This window comes from Schistocerca nitens, chromosome 2 (genome assembly GCF_023898315.1).
Source record: "Schistocerca nitens isolate TAMUIC-IGC-003100 chromosome 2, iqSchNite1.1, whole genome shotgun sequence".
In the NCBI taxonomy this organism is placed as follows: domain Eukaryota; kingdom Metazoa; phylum Arthropoda; class Insecta; order Orthoptera; family Acrididae; genus Schistocerca; species Schistocerca nitens.
The window spans coordinates 466,632,367-466,651,745 of record NC_064615.1 but is presented as its reverse complement, the minus strand read 5'-3'; the positions used below and the strand labels follow the sequence as shown (position 1 = coordinate 466,651,745).

Below are 19,379 nucleotides of genomic sequence, written 5' to 3'. Positions count from 1 at the left end.
TTACTTATTTGCAATATTCTGATTTATTGGACAAACAAATCAGATATTATGTTAGGTGACAAGCAGCACCACATTTTAGGCTCAAAAGAACTCCAACTGAATAAGTTGTTAACTATCTTAAAATAACATGCACTCAAAACTGTACTGAACAAATATTTGCCAACATTGTAGTGCACACATTACCTGTGTTACAACTACAGAGCACAAGTGCACAAAGGTAGGTAGGTTGGTTTGTTTGGATATAAAGGGAACAAACTACCTGGTCATCAATCCCTTTTCCTGACGCAAGCAAGGCTCAAGGTACAAAAACACCCAAAGTACGTTTGAGAAGGTAAAAGGGGGAAAAGGAATGGGGAACCACACCTAAAAAGAAAACGAATGGAACACACAAAGATCAGGGAAAACATACACCACAAAGAAAAGTAGAAGGTATTAAAACCATAGGGCAGATGGTCTCGGCTGGCTGATCACAATAATAAAAGAGGCCACTCTCCAATACATTAAAATGTCCACCCCAAAAAGACAAGGAGAGATGAACATATGTAGGGAAAAGATGATCACCAAGACAAACAAATGCAAAGAAAGTGTGACAGAGTTAAAATGGAGGGAGGATGGCTGCCTCCGAGAGAAGGCTAAATGCCCACACTTAGAGGGTACGATAAGAAAACCCCTCATGAATAAAACGTAAAACTAAATCTGCTGTTGAAGCATTGTTGCCCAACAACGAAGGTAGGGTGCTGGAAAGGTTAAAAAGTCTGTCGCAGAGGGGCTAAAAGTAGGCAGTCCAGCATGAGATGCACAACCGTAATTCGTGAGCCACAGCGACACTGAGGTGGGTCCTTGCAACCGAGGAGGTAACCATGCATCAGCCATGTATGACCAATGCAGAGCTGACGGAACCACAGAGTCCCTGCGAGAGGTGCGCACGGAGGTCTTCCACACATTCGTAGTTTCCTTAATGGCACGCAGCTTGTTGTGCATATTGAGGTTATGCCATTCCGAGACGGAATGGCATAACCTCAATATGCACAACAAGCTGCAAAACCTCATGGCATAATACTGAATGCAGGTCAGTTTCAGAGAAGCCGATCTCTTAAGCAGTTTCCGAGTAGCCTGTTTGGCCAGCCTGTCGGCAAGTTCGTTGCCTGGGATTCCGATGTGACCTGGGGTCTACACAAACACCACTGAACGACTGGACAGTTCCAGGGCAGAGATGGACCCCTGGATGGTCACTACCAAAATATGACAAGGGTAGCACTGGTCGATAGCTTATAGTCTGCTCAAGGAGACAGTACACAGGAGAAATGTCTCGTCTGGGCATGAGCGGATGTGCTCAAGAGCATGAGATACGGCCGCCAGCTCTGCAGTGAAAACACTGCAGCCATCTGGTGAGGAGTGCTGTCCTATATGTACTCCATTAACATAGGCAAAGCCAACGTGACCATCAGCCATTAGTGTGAACCACTTCATGGTCCCAGTACATGTCTAGAATCGAGAGGAAGTGACAGCACAGAGTCACAGGGTTACACGAGTCCTTAGGGCCATGTGAAAGGTCCAGGCAGCCGCGGCCTAGATGTACACCATGGAGGTGTTTGTGAATGAACCTCAAGTGTAGCAAGTGTAGGTGGTACATGCAAGGACTACAATTTGGAGAGAAGGGATCGCACACAAACTGCAATTGTAAGCCCTGACCTGCGCCACTGATGAGGAAGAGGAACCACTGTGGGTGGGAAAAGGATACGGCAATTTGGATGCGCAGGAGAACTACAAACGTGTGCAACGTAACTGGAGAGCAACTGCACACACCTAAGGCCGTGTCCTACATGAGCGACAAAAGCGACAGACAGCTTCAGGCGACAAAACACAGCTGCAGGTATAGTTACTGAAGTGTCCTACATGAGCAACATCTGTGTCACTTTCTGTCTCCCGCTGCAACTGGCGACGTTTGAATTTTGTCGCTGCAGCACGCACGACAGAGCGACAGCCAAACGTCTTCTTGGCAAAGCAGTGGAGCGGACGCGACGGCAGCTATAAATTACTTAACATCCGATTTTAAGAAAACTATTTGGTGAAAAAAATTGATTCGTCAACATCTTATAGCTTGATATCTTTAAACAATAAAGGTCTGAATTTATTTTCCTTATTCATCAGTTACTGTGCTGCACAAAACTGGGTACATGGCTGCACAAAATTTTTAAGAATTTGCAGAGGTAAAAATCACACTGCATAGACTTTCCGTATAGTTCATTTAAGGCCATACATTATTGTGTATGAAATATAACCAATACATCTAAATTGTCTTTAAAGTTGAGATAGAAATGATATCCTCTTTTCATTCTTGAGATATTGGTTGTTACACCTGCGAACAGATCGCTCGCGGCACGTCCAAACCTTTCCTGCGCTTTGGGAATCAAGTGGTCATAAAAATCGTCCTCTCATAAACGGTTGAAGATATCGAAACAACAATTTTTGAAAATGACAGCACGCAGAAAGGACTATTTTTTCATATGAGTAACACTCAACACATTTTGTAAACGCATGAGCAGAGCGAAAACAAGACTCCCTATAAATTACACCATGAAGTTTTGTCCAAATTTTCATAGCCAAACAAAGAGAGAGAAACAGGTAAATGGGGGTATCAAAGTGACCGCTAGTTTAGCATGAAAATATTGAACTGCTTGAAAGTGAACAGGGTAATGAACGAAAACTTAATAAGCTGAGGAAAAATTGAAATATTTGACGAAAAGCTGCTGCCAAGCTATGTAAATGAAGTGTCAAAAATTTCATCTGTTCAAGACCTAGCTATTTTCCACATTGGTGCAGTATTTAAATGTCAAAAAAGCTCCCTTCGAATCAAGTACATTAGGAAAGCGAACGAGGAGTCAATAAGATCATGCTTTCTGAATAAACCTCTAAATTAAAAATGAAAGAAATCAGTCAAATATTTTATGAAATGATTTGTGTAAAAGAAATAAGTAGATCAGAGAAACGTTCTAAGTGCTTTTGAATGATGCTCGAAATCATGAACAGAAAATGAGGTGCACCAAACATTTCCCTAATAATTTTTTATTTCATACTTTTAGACACATCAGTACACAAAACATTTGGCTTTCTTTTCAAAATTTTTGTATGTTTTACAGACTATTTAGATTAATTGAAATGCTTGGCCTTAACACTGACTGCTGGTGAATTACGTTCGCAACATCAAGTACCTGTGAAATTTCATGGTTCATTGTAATTTATTAGGAATTAAATGTGTGTGATGTACTGGGATAGGTGTGAAGACCAATTTCTTTGGCAAGGACTTAAAAATATTTAACATAAAACTTAGTACACAGAACTGTAACTGAGTCAGTAAAAATATAAGAACGGCCCAGAATCGAAGCCAGGACACTTTCATAACACATAATCACGACCTGTAATGCTACCCCTACACCACGGCTAATTATTGTTTATTGTTATCCATTTGTGTACTTATGTTTGCATGTAGCGTAGTCAGTCACGTAGTAATCATTCCTCCACATTTATTATCTGGTAAACTAATATTCATATTTAATTTATTGATGAGATAGTCAAATGCTCTTCTGCTCATACAGGTGTATTCGAAGAATTTGTCTTGTGATCTTCATAGTTGATGATATTTATGAAATTCTCCATGGAGATTCCTCCCTTTGTAAATTTCATACACAGCATTCCTTTTCACTTCATTTTCTTAAAAGTAAACCTAATTCTGTAACCTTATTCTCCAGCTACAGCATTCAACACGTTTGGGACACTATTTTATAGAAAAAGCTGATTGGCTCTAAGCAGCCAACTTTTAGCGCGACATGGTCGCTAGTACACAGGACACCCATTCTTTTTGCCCGATGCTGCTGCTTGTCACTGGAGTGTCACATATCCAGAAGTCTCTCACTGTCGTTCGCTTCCTTCGTTCACGTAGGACACGGCCTAACCTGCAATGTAGGGACTCTGGCCACCACCAGGACACTGGTCACCAGACACTTACTAAAAGCTCCCGTCACAAGGCAAATGCCACATAGTGCACTCGGTTGAGTAAACGCAACGGTGAGGGCACCGCCGAACCATAAACCACACTCACATAGTTAAGGCGGGATTGAACAAGGGCTCTGTAGAGCTGCAGCAGCATAGAGCGATCTGCACCCCAGTTGGTGTTGCTCAGGCAGCGGAGCGCATCAAGTTGTTGCCAGCACTTCCTCCTTAAGTTGACGGAGGTGACGAAGCCAAGTCAATCGGGTGTTGAAAACCAGTCCTAAGAAACGATTTGTCTCCACTACAGTGAGTGGATCATCATTAAGGTAAAGTTCTGGTTCCGGATGAATGGTACGGTGCCGACAGAAGTGCATAACACACGACTTTGTGGCCAAAAAAATGGAAACCATGGGTTAGAGCCCATGACTGGGCCTTATGGATGGATCCCTGTAGGTGCCACTCAGCAACACCAGTACTAGTGGAGCAGTACGAAATGCAGAAGTTGGTTGGTTTGTGGGATTAAAGGGACCAGACTGCTACGGTCATCGGTCCCTTTTTCCAAATCCTAAAAACACCCACAGAGAATAAAAACGATTAACAGAACAGAACACAGACGACACAGAACAAGAGAAACGGAGATAAAGACCAGGCAAAACGAATTAAATCACACAGAGTGTGACGGTGGTTGGCCGACCATAGGAACAAAAAAAAGGAAAAGCCAACCACCGAGAACACATTAAAAACCGAGTTTAAAACCGTAGGCCAAAAGCCAGAATCAACACAAAACAATAAAATAAAACACAAACACTCAGATTAAATGATAAAAAACCCCTGCCCGAATAAAACGTAAAACTAAGCCAGCCATAGCAGGGTCATCAGATAAAAGGGCAGGGAGCGTGTCAGGCAGTGCGAACGTCTGCCTGAGCACAGCTAAAAGCGGACACTCCAATAAAATGTGCACCACAGAGAAAACGGAGCCACAGGGACACAGAGGTGGGTTCTCATGGCGCAATAAGTAGCCGTGTGTCAGCCGAGTGTGCCCAATGCGCAGCCGGCAGAGGACAACAGACTCCTGGCGGGAGACCCGAATGGACGACCGCCACACGAAATGCAGAAGTCGTCTGCATACAGAGAAGGTGAGACGGACAATCCTACAGCTGCTGGTAGACCATTAATGGCCACTAAAAAGATAGGTACACTTAACACTGAGCCCTGCAGGACTCCATTCTCCTGAATATGGGAGGGAACTATGGGAGCCACCAACTTCGACATGGAAAGTATGAAGGGACAGGGAACTGTGGATAAAACTCTAAAGCGGGCCTCGGAGACCCCACTCGTATAATGTGGCAAGGATATGATGTCACCAGGTCGTGTCATATGCTTTTCGTTTACAAAAAAGACAGCAACCAAGTGTTGGCACCTGGAAAAGGCTGTTCAGATGGCAGACTGGAGGGACACATGATTATCAATGGTAGAGCGACCCTGGCGGAAACCGCCCTGACTTGGAGCCAGTAGGCCACGTGACTCCAGGACCCAACCCAACCGCCAACACACCATACATTCCAGCAGCTTACAAAGAATGTTGGTGAGGCTGATAGGCCAATAGCTATCCACATCAAGCAGGTTTTTACCAGGTTTAAGCAGCAGAATGATGGTGGTCTCCTGCCATTGTGATGGAAAGATGCCATCGCATCAGATCCAGTTGAAGATGATGAAATGTTGCTTGTAGCAGATGAGAAATGTTTAATCACCTGATCATGGATCCGATCTGACCCAGCAGCTGTGTCGGGGCAATGTCCAAGGACACTGAGGAGCTCCCACTCCATAAATGGGGTGTTATACGGTTCACAGTGGTGTGTAGCGAACGAGAGGACTTTCCATCTGCCGTTTGAGAGTGCGAAAGGTGGAAAGGGGGGTGGGGGGTGTAAGTTCTCTGATGCAGAGGCTCGAGCATAGTACTCAGCAACTGCGTTTATCTTTTGATAAGCTGGTGAGCGACAGCACGGAGCCTCTCAAAGGCTATGAGGTGCTCCAGGCAAGGGTGCAGTGAGGTGCTCCAGGCAAGGGTGCAGCTTATGCCACTGTAGAGCTCGCCAACGCTCCTTAATTGCCTCAGCGACTTCCGGTGACTACTAAGGGACCACCTTTCGTGTTTTCCACCGCAACTGTTGTTGTCACCTGTTCAACCATCTCATCGATGTTACCGTATGGAGGAGAGTCAACAGTGACCACAAAGGTGAAAGTTTCCTAGTCTGCCTTGTTTAAAGGCCATCTCGACAGGCGTCCGTCGGCCTGACGGCGGGACAGTGATAGCAAGATGGGTAAGTGGTCACTACCACACAAGTCATGTGCTCTCCAGTGGATAGATGGGAGAAGTCCTGGGCTGCAAATGGATAAATCAATAGCTGAGTAACTACCACGAGCCACACTGAAATGTGTGGCCACTCCAGTATTTATGAGGCAGAGGTCGAACTGAGACAGGAAAGTTTCGACATCTCTGCCTCTGCCAGTGAGCACGATGCCACCCCAAAAGGGGTTATGGGCGTTAAAAATCTACCAAAAGTAGGAAAGGTTTAGGGAGTTGATCAATCAGTGCAGTTAATACATTCAGAGGTACTGCATCATCTGGAGGAAGATATATGTTGCAGACAATTATTTCCTGCGTCATCTTTATTCTTGCAGCCACAGCTTCAAGAGTTGTTTCATGGGGCACAGTTTCACTACACACTGAGTGTAGGACATAAACGAAAACTCCACCTGACACTATTATAGTCACTACGAATCCTGTAATATCCCTTATAGCCATGGAGGGCAGAGGTCCGCATTGCCGGGAACCAGGTTTCCTGGAGAGCAATGCAGAAAGCAGGTGTAAAGCTTAACAGTTGCAATAGCTCTGCCAAGTGGTGGAAAAGAACTGCAGCAGTTCCACTGGAGGATGACGTTATCGTGAAGCTGGAAAGGCATGAAGAACGCAAGGATGCAGGTTACGCCTCAGGGTCACCTGCTACCACCGATTGAGTATTTGTATCCATTCCTATTGTGGACGAGGTACTAGTGAGATCCAGGTCCTCACGAGACACTTAAATCTCCACCTCATCCTCTGGTGCAGAATTGGGAGGGAGTGGTGGTGTTGGGGCCACCGGAGGGTCATTTTTCTTAACAGACTTCTTTGTTTGCTTGCCCTCTTGCTTCTCTTTAGGGGCTTGCTGGGAGGGCTTCTCCGCAGGCACAGAGGAAGACAGTGAAGCTCTTCATCCAACAGCTTTTGGCTCCTTTAGCCGCTGGCAAGTGTCTGCTGTGGCATTAGTGGAGACCTTGGAAGAGAGGGTCTCAAGGGACCACTTCCACATGAGAGGAGCCGGAGGAGGCTCTTGCTTCTCCAGCTGGGGGTAGGGGACCGATGTCCCCTGCATTTGGGGGGGCCTTGCTACCGACGTAGGTACTTTGGGAGCAACGGAAGGAGATTTTTCCCCTACCACCAAGGGGGCGGATGTATTCTGGAAGCCCGGAGGGGCCACTGTTCATGGCACAGATTGTGGTACGACTGGTACTTGTGATGGTGATGGTAATGTAGATGCAGATGCAGCATATGTGGATGTCAACCTAACGGGGTGTAATCGTTTAAAGTTACATTAGCCTGTGTGTAAGTCAACCAGTCCAGGGTCTTGTAATCCACGATTTTCCACCCTTTTGGAGTACTGTGCAGTATGGCGAGCAGGGGGAGTGCTGCTCTCCACAGTTGACACAAATGGGAGGAGGCACATATGGAGTATCTGGATGCAGTGGACGTCCACAGTCTCGACATGTGGCGTTTGAAGTGCAGCAGGAAGACATGTGCCCAAATTTCCAGCACAAAGCACCACGTAGAGGGAGGGACGTATGGTTTAACGTCACAGCGGTAAACTATCACCTTGACCTTTTCAGGCAATGAATCACCCTCAAAGGCCAAGATGAAGGCACAGGTAGCAACCCTGTTGTCTCTGGGTCTCCTGTAAATGGGCGAGATGAAATGAACACCCCGCTCTTCTAGACTGGCGCGGAGCTCATCATGCAACTGCAAGAGGAGGTAACGATGGAAAATAATCCCCTGGACCATGTTGGGGCTTTTATGGGGAGTGACGGTAACAGGAATACCACCCAGGTGGTCACAAGCAATTAATGCCCAGGACTGGGCTGGGGATGCTGTCTCAATCAAGGCGGCAGCACTTCTTATCTTAAGACAGCGCTGTCACTTCCCCAAACTTATCCTCAAGGTGTTCAACAAAAAACTGAGGCTTCATAGGAAGAAAGGAATCCCCGTTCATTCTGTGACAGACTAAATACCGGGGCAAATATGGCTCTCTTCTTTCTGTAGATCTATGTTACTCCCAGGGTGTAGCAAGGGAGGGAAATGATTAAGGTCATATCTGTCGTACCATCACCAGCAAGAGATGACTTAGTCCGCTTCATTGCGGGTCATCCGGCCTGATGCCACCCACTCCGATCAGGGGTTCTCCCCACAGGTACCATCCAGCCACAGCAAAGGCCACCTGGCATAATGGTCATTGCAGGGAGTCCTGATGCCCCAGGGTGACAGGTATTTACTCCTTGGCGTACGTGGGGAGCTCAGGCATCAACAGTGCAATCCCTTTGTTCTCAGGGGGCTACCACCAAATGGGTACATGACTGTACCACCACAATGGACTAGCTACCATGCTGGATATTGTGCTTAGAGGAATCCAGTATTGTCATGGGGCTGAAAGAGGATAGGAGACAATGGAAGAGGATGACATACCCAGGAAAGTGTCCTCGCCCAAATAGTTTAATTGCACATGGAGATGCAAAGCCATGACAAGAAGTTCATGAGATTGAATTTAAGGGCACTATGGATAACTTCCCCATGTGGTCTGCACTTCTGTAGAATTTGGGAAGTGGCAGGTCAAACCATAAAATGGGACCTGAACTTAAAGGGCTGAAAAGTGAGAGACTCCTTTTAGTCACCTCTTAGGACAGGCAGGGATACCTCGGGCCTATTCTAACCCCTGGACCCAAAGGGGGAGTGCACAAAGGTTTATGACTTTTTGCCAGTTATGTAATAGTTTAAATAGCAAAAGAATGCCCTCTGTATTTTTTGCAGCCCTAATATTAATGGTCCCTTAAATAAGAAACATTTCTAATATATCTGTACATACTAATGAACAATTTGGTAAATGTTAGTGATTGTGTGTAATACCAGTATGTACGCAACCAATTTGATTATTTTCCACAATGAAAATTGCAGAAGACAATAAGCACAAGCTCTAATGTGGTTTTACAGGACTAGCCAGTTTTAGATAGATAGATAGATACTGTAACAAAACATCTTCAGTTCACAAGTTTCTTTGCCTTTATCTGCTGTGCAAACAGCAATATTTGCTTTGATGAGTTTAACAACTTTAGTAGCAGATATAAGGAATGTAAATTTAACAGTAGAGATCATAAGTACAGAGTTCATTAAAAACGCTCGGCCATAGCAAATGTACAAGACTGATGTTTTCACTCGACATTTTATTTCTCAACATCTGCAACAAATGTTATTTGGTTGTTATAACAAAAGTATTGCACAGACAGGTGTTTGCACTTTGGTATTTACTGACCCATCAGTAAAGCAGATCAATGGGAGAACGTGATTCAGCCCAATAAATTGGTTGACGGGCATTCATTTAGTCACAGCATTAAATACAAAATGGATGGGATCTTAAGTCCATAGCAAATATTAAAGCTGAGGGACTCATTTACGCAAAGTGATTGTATTCCCTTTGAATCTAAATGTTAGTGAAACTGGACAAAAAGGTTAAATCATTAAATTTAGAGTACTCTAATGAAACGACACCATAAAGAAAAACGTATGAGGTTACTGGTAAAAGTGAGCCTTTCTTTACATACTGTGGTTAATGTGGTGTTACTATTGGGCAGAGGAGTTGTCCTACTGGCTAGTAACGCCATAAGTTCAGAAGTTGGAACAAGATTTATCCTAGCCACACAAGTGATTTTTTGATTGGCCAGTTTTACTCTGCTGATAGCAAGCATTGAACTTTTGCATGTCTGTTGATAACTGTATACGTTCATGACCCATTTATTAATCAGCCAACAGTTGACCTAAGCATGGATTTTGAGAGGACTGCTTAGTGTTTGCATTCATCAAATGGAAATGGAAAAAAATTGAAGGCAAAATATTGGCTGCATGCAGTAATAAGTGCAAGACAGGTAAAAGGACAATTCAGTAGGACGTATGAAGAATTGAGATCACACATTTCGAAATTTTGAGAGTATACAAGAATGTCTATCAACAGTTTTCATACGTTACTCTAATCATTTCACCTCTTAATATTACTTATCTAAATGTTGTTGTTGATAGTATTTCAAGTATTAAGGTAAATAAATTTAAGAAAGAAAATACTCCTTATATTTTAGGAAATATTTAACTCAACACAGGTTGAGATTTGGAGAATCTATTCATTAAATCAAAGAATGGAAAACCAGGATGGAATGTAACAATGTTATGAAAAGTATAGTTGCTACTCACCATACAGCAGAGATGCCGAGTCGCAGATAGGCACTGTGTAAGTAACACAGGCCTCTCTTCAGACTATAAGATGTACAGCAGGAAGTCTGATACAGTAGTTTACTAAGATCTGTGGCCTTCAGGCTCAATTTGAAAACGCAAGGAGGGAGACAATGAGAATGAAGGCAGGCAGCAGGGAAATACGAAAGCGTCCGATCCCGCCCGTCTGCTTTGACCCATGACGTCATAAATATGGCGGAAACAAAAACAAACACACACACTTTCCACAAGAAGCCTAATGACACTAACGGGACAAGCGCGGGTTGGTTGGTTGGTTGGTTGTTGGAGGTTTAAGGGACCAAACAGCAAGGTCATCAGTCCCTTGTTTCAAATATACTCCTTTCTGCTAACGGGACATCTCAGAAAAGTCAGAACAATAAACGGAAAAAGGGAAAAACAGAAAAGGGCAGTCACGTTGTCATTGGTAAAAAACAAATGAGGGAAGTCGGCAAGAGAACGAACCCAACACTATGCTGAAGCAGCATAGGCAAGACCACCTGTGACTTAAAAGGTACAACTGCTATAATGCAGAAAATACGTATGGGAATAGAAAGACTAACCAAGCCTTAAAAAAAAGGGTTAAAAAAGAGTAAAAGGGGAAGAAAAGAGTAAAAGGGGAAGAAAAGAGTAAAAGGGGAAGAAAAGAGTAAAAGGGGAAGAAAAGAGTAAAAGGGGAAGAAAAGAGTAAAAGGGGAAGAAAAGAGTAAAAGGGGAAGAAAAGAGTAAAAGGGGAAGAAAAGAGTAAAAGGGGAAGAAAAGAGTAAAAGGGGAAGAAAAGAGTAAAAGGGGAAGAAAAGAGTAAAAGGGGAAGAAAAGAGTAAAAGGGGAAGAAAAGAGTAAAAGGGGAAGAAAAGAGGATTCCGGTCAGGGAGGTGAATCGGGAATCTCTGAACACTGCCTACAGTGGGAGACACCCAAACACTCACCGCCCTGCCCCAACACCAGAGAGATTAAAAACCTTAAAACTGAGAATAAAAACCACTCTCCCGGAGGAAACCGAGAACCAGAGAGACCATCCGGGAATCGTCAGCCAACATCAAAGGTAAAGTGTGGGGGAGTCGGTACTTAGCACGCAGAGCCAAAAGAAGGGGGCATTCAACCAAAATGTGGGCCACTGACTGGAAGGCTCCACAACCACATAACGGGGGTGGCTCATCACGCAAAAGAAAACCATGGGTCAGCCTGGTATGGCCAATGCGGAGACGACACAGTGTGGTCGAGTCCTTTCGGGAGAGGCGAAAGGAAGAACGCCATGGGCCTGGTGTCACCTTAATTGCACGAAGTTTATTAGACAGTGGAGTAGCCTCCCAAGAATTGGTCCATGACTGTGCGAAATGGGATTTGATGTGAAGCCGTAAATCCGCTGCAGGAGGGGTTACAGAAAACGGGGGGTAAGTAACTGCTCCCCCAGCCAAACGATCAGCGAGCTCATTTCCCGGGATACCCACATGGCCAGGGACCCATAGGAAGTCAATGGAACAAGCAGCACAGTGAATATCAGCGAGATGGTCATGGATGGCAGAGACCAAGGCATGGCGCGAAAAACACCGGTCAATAGCAAGAAGGCCACTCATCGAGTCCGTACATAACAAAACGCGGTTGTGTTGGGATTGTTTAATAAAGGTAAGGGCCCGGGAAATTGCCATCAATTCCGCAGTAAACACCCCACATGTAGGTGGCAGCAGATGATTTTCCGTTCCAACAGAGGACGTGAAGGCATACCCAACATGATCAGCAGATTTAGAGCCATTAGTGTAAAAAACAACAGCATCCCGAAACTCCCATAAAATTTGGCGGAAAAAGGAACGGAACACCACCGGGGGGATGGAATCTTTCGGACCGCGGCGGAGATCCATCCGAATTCGAGGCCGAGGAACTAACCAAGGAGGGGTGGAGGGGAGGGAGCGAGGAAGACAGGACAAAGAAGGAAGCTGAAAATCACGGTAAAGAGACGCAAGGCGCAGCCCAACCGGTAAACCCGCCCGAGGGCGGGAGTCGGGTGGGTGACGTCCATGGTCTGGGAACAGGATAGAATAGGAAGGATGAGTGGGAGAAGAACGGATAGTGAGGGACAAGCGCGGGAAATGGGGTGTTTTGGGTGGGGGGCAAACTAAATATAAACAAATTTAAACGCCTTGCATAGCTACAACGTGTAAGTGAAGAGAGCCATGCATGAATACCCACCCACCTCCCCAGAGGTCGTAACCCCTGCAACCCATAGAAGATAAAGATGCTTCAGTAGCTGATTAGTGTTTTTTGTCTTTTTTTTAAAAAAAAGAAGATCTCACGGGATAGAACGAACAGATCAGAAAGATAAATATAATAAACAAAAACAGAAATTGGAGGAAACAGATAATTAAAATAAGTAATAAGTGTTTTTAAATTTAAAAAAAAATCTCACGAGATAGAACGAACAGATCAGAAAAGTAAATAAAATAAAACAGAACTGGAGACAGCCACACTCAAACCAAACTCCGCGCCGTCATGACGTCACACACGACGACACCCTTACGTCGCGTGTCAAAGCCGACGCGTGAGATCGGACGCTTCTGTCGACCCGGCAGCAGGGAGGGAGGTACAGGTAAACAGACAGCTGGCAGGAGGCCTAGTAGGAGAAGTAAACAATCTGACTTTTGATTTAAGTCCCAGAAATAGGTTCCAACTTAATAGGAATGGAGCTCCTAACAGGAGTACAAGTAGGAAGTATGCAACAGACTCTACGAACGAAGTACTGCAGATATTGCTGTAGGTAGTAATAATACCATACGATTTGGATTGGACTGATGGTTTAAAGGGTAGAAACTAGAAAATCAGTTCCACAACTTGGGATTTTTAAATCAATAGAATGCTTCTACAAAGAATGAGATGGGCATCAGAGACTACCATTAGTACACTTGCCTAGAATGGAGAAAGACGAGAAGGATAAAACCAGCTATAAAGGAAAATCCAAGTATCAACAGGCAGGAGAAGTATGCAAGCCAAAAATAGTTTAAGGCCCATTGTGGCATGCCAAGTGGAGAGGCACACCATCCGCATCCAACCAGCAGGTCTGACGGTAATAAGAAACTGGCCACAGAGTTAGGTGAATAAAATGGTAAGGTCACTCTTAGATTAAAAAGCTGCTGAATGTAGAAGGATAAATTAATCTACAGGTGGGATCAGAACAGTCCACTGCCTAGGAGCAGAGGCCTCCTGGAGCTAAGACAGCAGCAGGAGTCAAACAGCCACCCCTCCCAAGGTCCAGGAAGATCACACTGTCTAACCTTCAAATAAGATTATACATGCTATTCTGTCAGATAAAGTAAAAAACTAGGTTCACAGATTGAACTCCATGACAATAGAACAAAAATGTGACATTATATTCTAGGTGTAAATTATACAGCAACTAGTCACATGAGATCAGAGCCTGGTGCTTCGTCGTGGAACTATGCCAAGGCACTAAAGAATACCCATTTGTTGTATGGGTTGTTGGATTGTTCTGAGGATTTAAAATCTAACGGGAGTTAGCTACTCCAATGGCCTCTTTTGAAGATGGAAAGTGGGCGGGTAGCTTTTAGATGATGAGGCTTGGACAAAGTGGATTGCTGGTTATATAATAATAACAGTGATTTCAGATTAATTGTTGGCACTATGGTGAATGTTCAGGATACTAGAGGATGACTAAATGGCATGTAGTTTGTTCTACACTTGAGGAAGCATGGGTCCCAACAGTGGTTATATATCTTTCACAACTTTCCTTTTTGCATTTTATCAGTTTGCCTGACCAATTTTGGAGCCTTCTGAAGGTGATAAGCACATCCTTTGACAGATGTCACTTACATTGCTAAGGTACTCCTCTGTGATTGAAACTGCTGCAACTATTTGATGGTTCCACCATGGTACAGGTTTCTGGTCATTGGGGCCCAGAGGAGAGATGGACTACTGCTTCTGCAGCGTATAGTATTGCAGCAGAGGGGTATCTAAGGATAATTTCACTTCCTCCTTGCGTGGACAGTTCAGATTTTAAATAAATGGTGAAACTATGCCAATCGGCATTCTTGAAATTCCAGCTTGCACGGTTTTATGATGGGTGTTGGTATAGCAATGAAAAAGTTGCTAGAAAGCGATCACTGCCACAAAAACCATCAAGTGCTTACCAGTAAATGGGCAGTAAAAAAGCTAAGGCTACAGACTGATACATCAACAGCTGAGATGGTACCAAATTCTGGACTAAAATGAAAATACATGTTGTAGCACATTGTCAAATTTTGCAACTGCCTCAAAAATGCTTATTGGGATTGAAATTCCTCAAGTGAATTGAGGTGGAGGCAGTTGCACAATCAAATCAGTGCTCAGTTGCTATCTTGCCTTCCCATGAGGAGATGGATAAATGTTACTGAGCATACTGAGAGTGTGTGTGTGTGTGTGTGTGTGTGTGTGTGTGTGTGTGTGTGTGTGTGTGTGTGCGCGCGCGCGCGCGTACGCATACACAGAGCTGCTTTCAGTGAAATATAGTCACATTGTAAACACACTTTAGTCCAAACCCAAAATCAGGGCTATCAGTGAAATAAAACACCTAGCACTGAAAGGATGCTCATTACAAAAACCGATGTACAGCCAGAACAAAACTGAATGTTTGGACAGAGTGTGCACCTATTTATACAAACACTGACTATTTTCAAAATACACAAACATTATAGACAGAAGATATTTCCAGAAATGATAAATACCAAATAATGTATAATTGCTGGTGGTTGGGTTTGAAATGGAGACCCCACATCACACCTGCCAGTGTTGCTAACCATTATGCCACACCGCATCCACCACTTCTGAGAATATTTGTAGCAATTTGTTCTCTAAAACTGATCTATCATATCAATGTATAAAAATCCTTTGATGCTCTCCCAGAGTGATCTGTTTTTGAACTGTCTGAGAATGTAACTGGCCTGCTAGGAATAAAGTTTCTTGTAGTGCCATACTAACTGTTGGCTGGAATGGTATGGTGTGTATGTTCAGTGAGGTGGTGGAAGTAGTTGGTTTAGTTCCTTTTCTCTTTTGGGGAGGGGCAGGAAAGGGGCGGGGGGGAGTGAAAGCAGTGAAACTTTCATGCTTCAATGTCACCTGATAAACTAGCATAATTTCCGTAGATGGTGTTGGCGATCTGGTGCCATCTGATTACTAGATTCATCTTTCCATCTTGTTTCTTCTTTCCTTCCATTTATTTTCGAGTTTTAGTTTCAGTCTGGATATGTCTGTGTGAGCCTATAGAATGCCTTGTTCCATGCATCTTCTCCAAAGACTGACTGTAGTCAGTGTGCGGTTATGGTGGTTTGTGGAGTTTGTCCAAAGGGAGGTAGCCCTCTACCCAGCAGGATCTATGAAGAGGGTTCCGATCTGCTTGGGGAGGGCAGGAGGAGGCCAAGGCCCTTAAGGTAGATATATGTATGACTGGCAGAACATCCTCTTTACCACAGTGGGGCATGCTTTTTGAACAGTTATGGCATATTGCTGAAGCGGGAAGAGTGAGAGCTTTTTTGTTGTAGATGGTGCATTGGTTACTACCAGAGTAATTTGTCATCTCTGCATGATGGAAGTGATCATATTTCTTCTAAGCCAAGTAAATTAGTTGAGGGTTTTATATTCTTACATTCTGTACAGTTTTTTGGAGACATGGTCAAGTGACAACCAGGCAGATTGGGGACATAGATGTCAAATCACCCAGCTAATGTCACCCACTGTTCCAGATTTTCATGAATCTTTGTACATTTGCTTATACTTTTAAGATAAGTACAACCGAAATTTTTCTGGTCTCAGACTAAAACTTCTTATATAGAACTTTCAATGTACTGATGTTCTGATAACTTGGCCCTGCAAGAATGTCCATCAAAGTGGTACTTATCAACAGAAACACTCTTAAGAGGTGTATAGTTAACAGAAATGCTGTTATTTAAGTACTAAAATTACACAGAAAATTACAAAAATATTAAGGTCACTTTCCAGTTTCTGGAAAAAATTACAAGAGCACCGAAAAAAGCCGAGATGATATTTCACCAAACTGTTGGAAATGTAGTTTTGGTTTTTATTAATGGGCTTTCTATGAATGGACACACAAATCTGAAAGCAAAATACTTTTTGCTGTGGCAGAAAACAGTAATTCCAAGTGAGTTCATCCAGGCCCGACACTCAGTGCCTCAGATTTTCATTATGCTTATTTTACTTTTAACTTTTGTCACAGTAATAACCAGAGTAAAATTTGTTCCACATATTTCAGAAATGTTTTTGTCGAGAAAAAATTGCAAAGTTTTCACAAAGCATACATAAATGTCATGACATTACTTTCAAGCAGTTGCTACCATTAGCTTATTTTCAACACATCACTGTTGTATTTTTCCAGATACCATAAAAAGGGTGTATCTTTACAGGGAAAAATATTTAACTCTGCTGGACTTCTTAAAATATTGGAAATTAACTAATATTGTTCTGGCCCAAACTATGATTTCTTAAATATGCAAAATATTTTCAGACAGAACTATTATTAGGCTAATTTTTATTTTGTGTGAGGCTCAAATATAATTTGATAACAAACAAAAAAGAGCATGGGTTTTGACAGACATGATTTTCGTTCATATATTAAAATACTTTGTATCATTGTTCAGAAAGACATTTAAAATATGTTACATAAACTGATGAGCTTCATTCCATGCTTCTGACATTTTATTAAAATAAGAAAAGTACAGATCCAAAAGTTATAAATTCAATTTTAGTATTTGAGAATATTATGAGACAGAACTGATTGCTATTCATCATATACAGGAGATGTTGAGTCACAGACTGTTACATATGTAAGCTTTTGGGCAAAAAGGGCCAGAGACAGTGGTCATGTGTGTGGGTGCAAGTTGTGCTTGAATGACTTGTATGTGTTGTCCACTTTAGAAGAAAGCCATTTGGGTGAAATATCATATGTCTTTTGTTTTGGCTCTCTGCAACTCAACATCTCCACTATATTGTGAGTAGCAATATATACATTCCATAATATTATTCCATCCCCCAGATTTTCCATTGTTTAAGCCAAAAATTTCCGTTACTAATCAACTTTATTTAGGGGTATCAAATGAGCATATTTAAACAACAGATATTCTAGGACTCTAGGATTTAAATGTAAAATGTGCATGTTCAGCAATAAAGATCCTTGGAGTTCTCCAGTGAAAGTTTTACAAATGTTTGCATATCAACTGTGACAAATTATATTCTGTTAACTTCATATTGTTTTCATTAAAGTAACAGTTTACCCAATGTGCTTGTTCAAGTACGCCAAAAATACATAAAATGTATACCAAAGACACAAGGGCACCTTGTCAGGTCAAAGCAGTGACACTAGTTAAGTTTGGCAGGGGGTGTGGTGGAATCCCCAAAATAACATCACATTGCAGTTGCCATATTATTTATGGCATTTGTCACATTTCCTATGTCACTGGTCAAAACAGACAACTCATCTGTAATATTCCTCTATATCTGCAGTTATCTATAACATAGTACTGTCTGAAACGAGCTGCATAGACATTCAGAAATTTTTTATGCACTTCACAAAAATGAAAAATTTAGTTTCCTACCCTATAACATCAACGAGTCCCAGTTGGAGTCTGTCAACTCATATAAATACCCAACTAACACTTTGTTGGAACATGAAATACTGGCTCACTTGCGGGGAAAGCAGGAAACATATTTCCGTTTCACGACAGAATACTAGGGAAATGCTATCAGTATACAAAAGGGATAGCTTACAAATCATTTGTATGACCCATTCCAGAACATTGCGTAATATGTGATACCCACACCAAATATGCCTGGTGGGGGACATTTTACGTTTACAGAATATGACAGCATGAATGGTCACAGGTTTGTTTGACCAGTGGGAGAGTCACAGAGGTGGGGATAGAACTGAAATAGCAGATTCTTGAAGACAGACACCAACTATCCCTAGAAGGCCGACTTACAAAGTTTCAGGAACAGGTTTTCAGTGGTGAATAGGAATATAGTACAACAAACTACATACTGCTTCCTTAGGGACTGTGAGGACAAGACACACAGAAGCATTAAACACTCATTCTTCCCACACTCCAAACATGAATGGAAGAGGAAAAAGCTCTAGTAAGTAATACAATGAGACATACCCTCTGCCACACACTTCACAGCAGTTTGCAAAGCTTGAATGCAGACTAGTTGCACAGAAGAAGTAGTGCCTTGAAAAGATGAACTTCAACATACGCAAAACAAAAATAATTTAGTATAGTCTAACTTAATTAGGGAATTAGATTAGAAACACTGACTCATTTGGGCAGCAAAATAAGTGGCAGACATAAAATGCAGACTGGTAATGGTTAAAAAAAATCACAGAAAAGGAGTTTATCAAATATAAATTTCAATGTTGGTATTTTTTGAGGAATATAAGTGTAATGTAGCTTTAAATGGAAGTGAAACAGTTTAAAGAAGTAGGGAAAAGAGAATTTTTAAAATTTGGTACTACAGAAGACTGCTGTAAATTAGGTACATCAGGATCAGATAACTAAAGTGATGGTACAACATCTAATTGAGGAGAAAAATGTGTAATACAAATTGATTACAAGAAGGGCAATATCTTAAGGCATTAAGGAACCATCAATTTGGCAAAGTAGTGAGGTCTACATCAATGATATCATGAGAACCACAAATTAGCAAATGTTTAATTTTGACATAAACAACCAGACTCATTTGGAAGCATAATTTGCCCACGCAGGCAGGTGCACAGAAGTAAACAGCACCAAAATTATTTCAAACTATGTTTTATCTA

General features: G+C 42.6%; 1 protein-coding gene across 2 annotated transcripts in view; it reads right to left on the bottom strand.

Annotated features, from left to right (window-relative positions):
- The window catches only part of LOC126236373 (kinesin-like protein KIF20B), a 41,923-nt gene that overhangs the window by 7,983 nt on the left and 14,561 nt on the right, over positions 1 to 19,379 (bottom strand). The gene's annotated exons all lie outside the window — the stretch shown is intronic.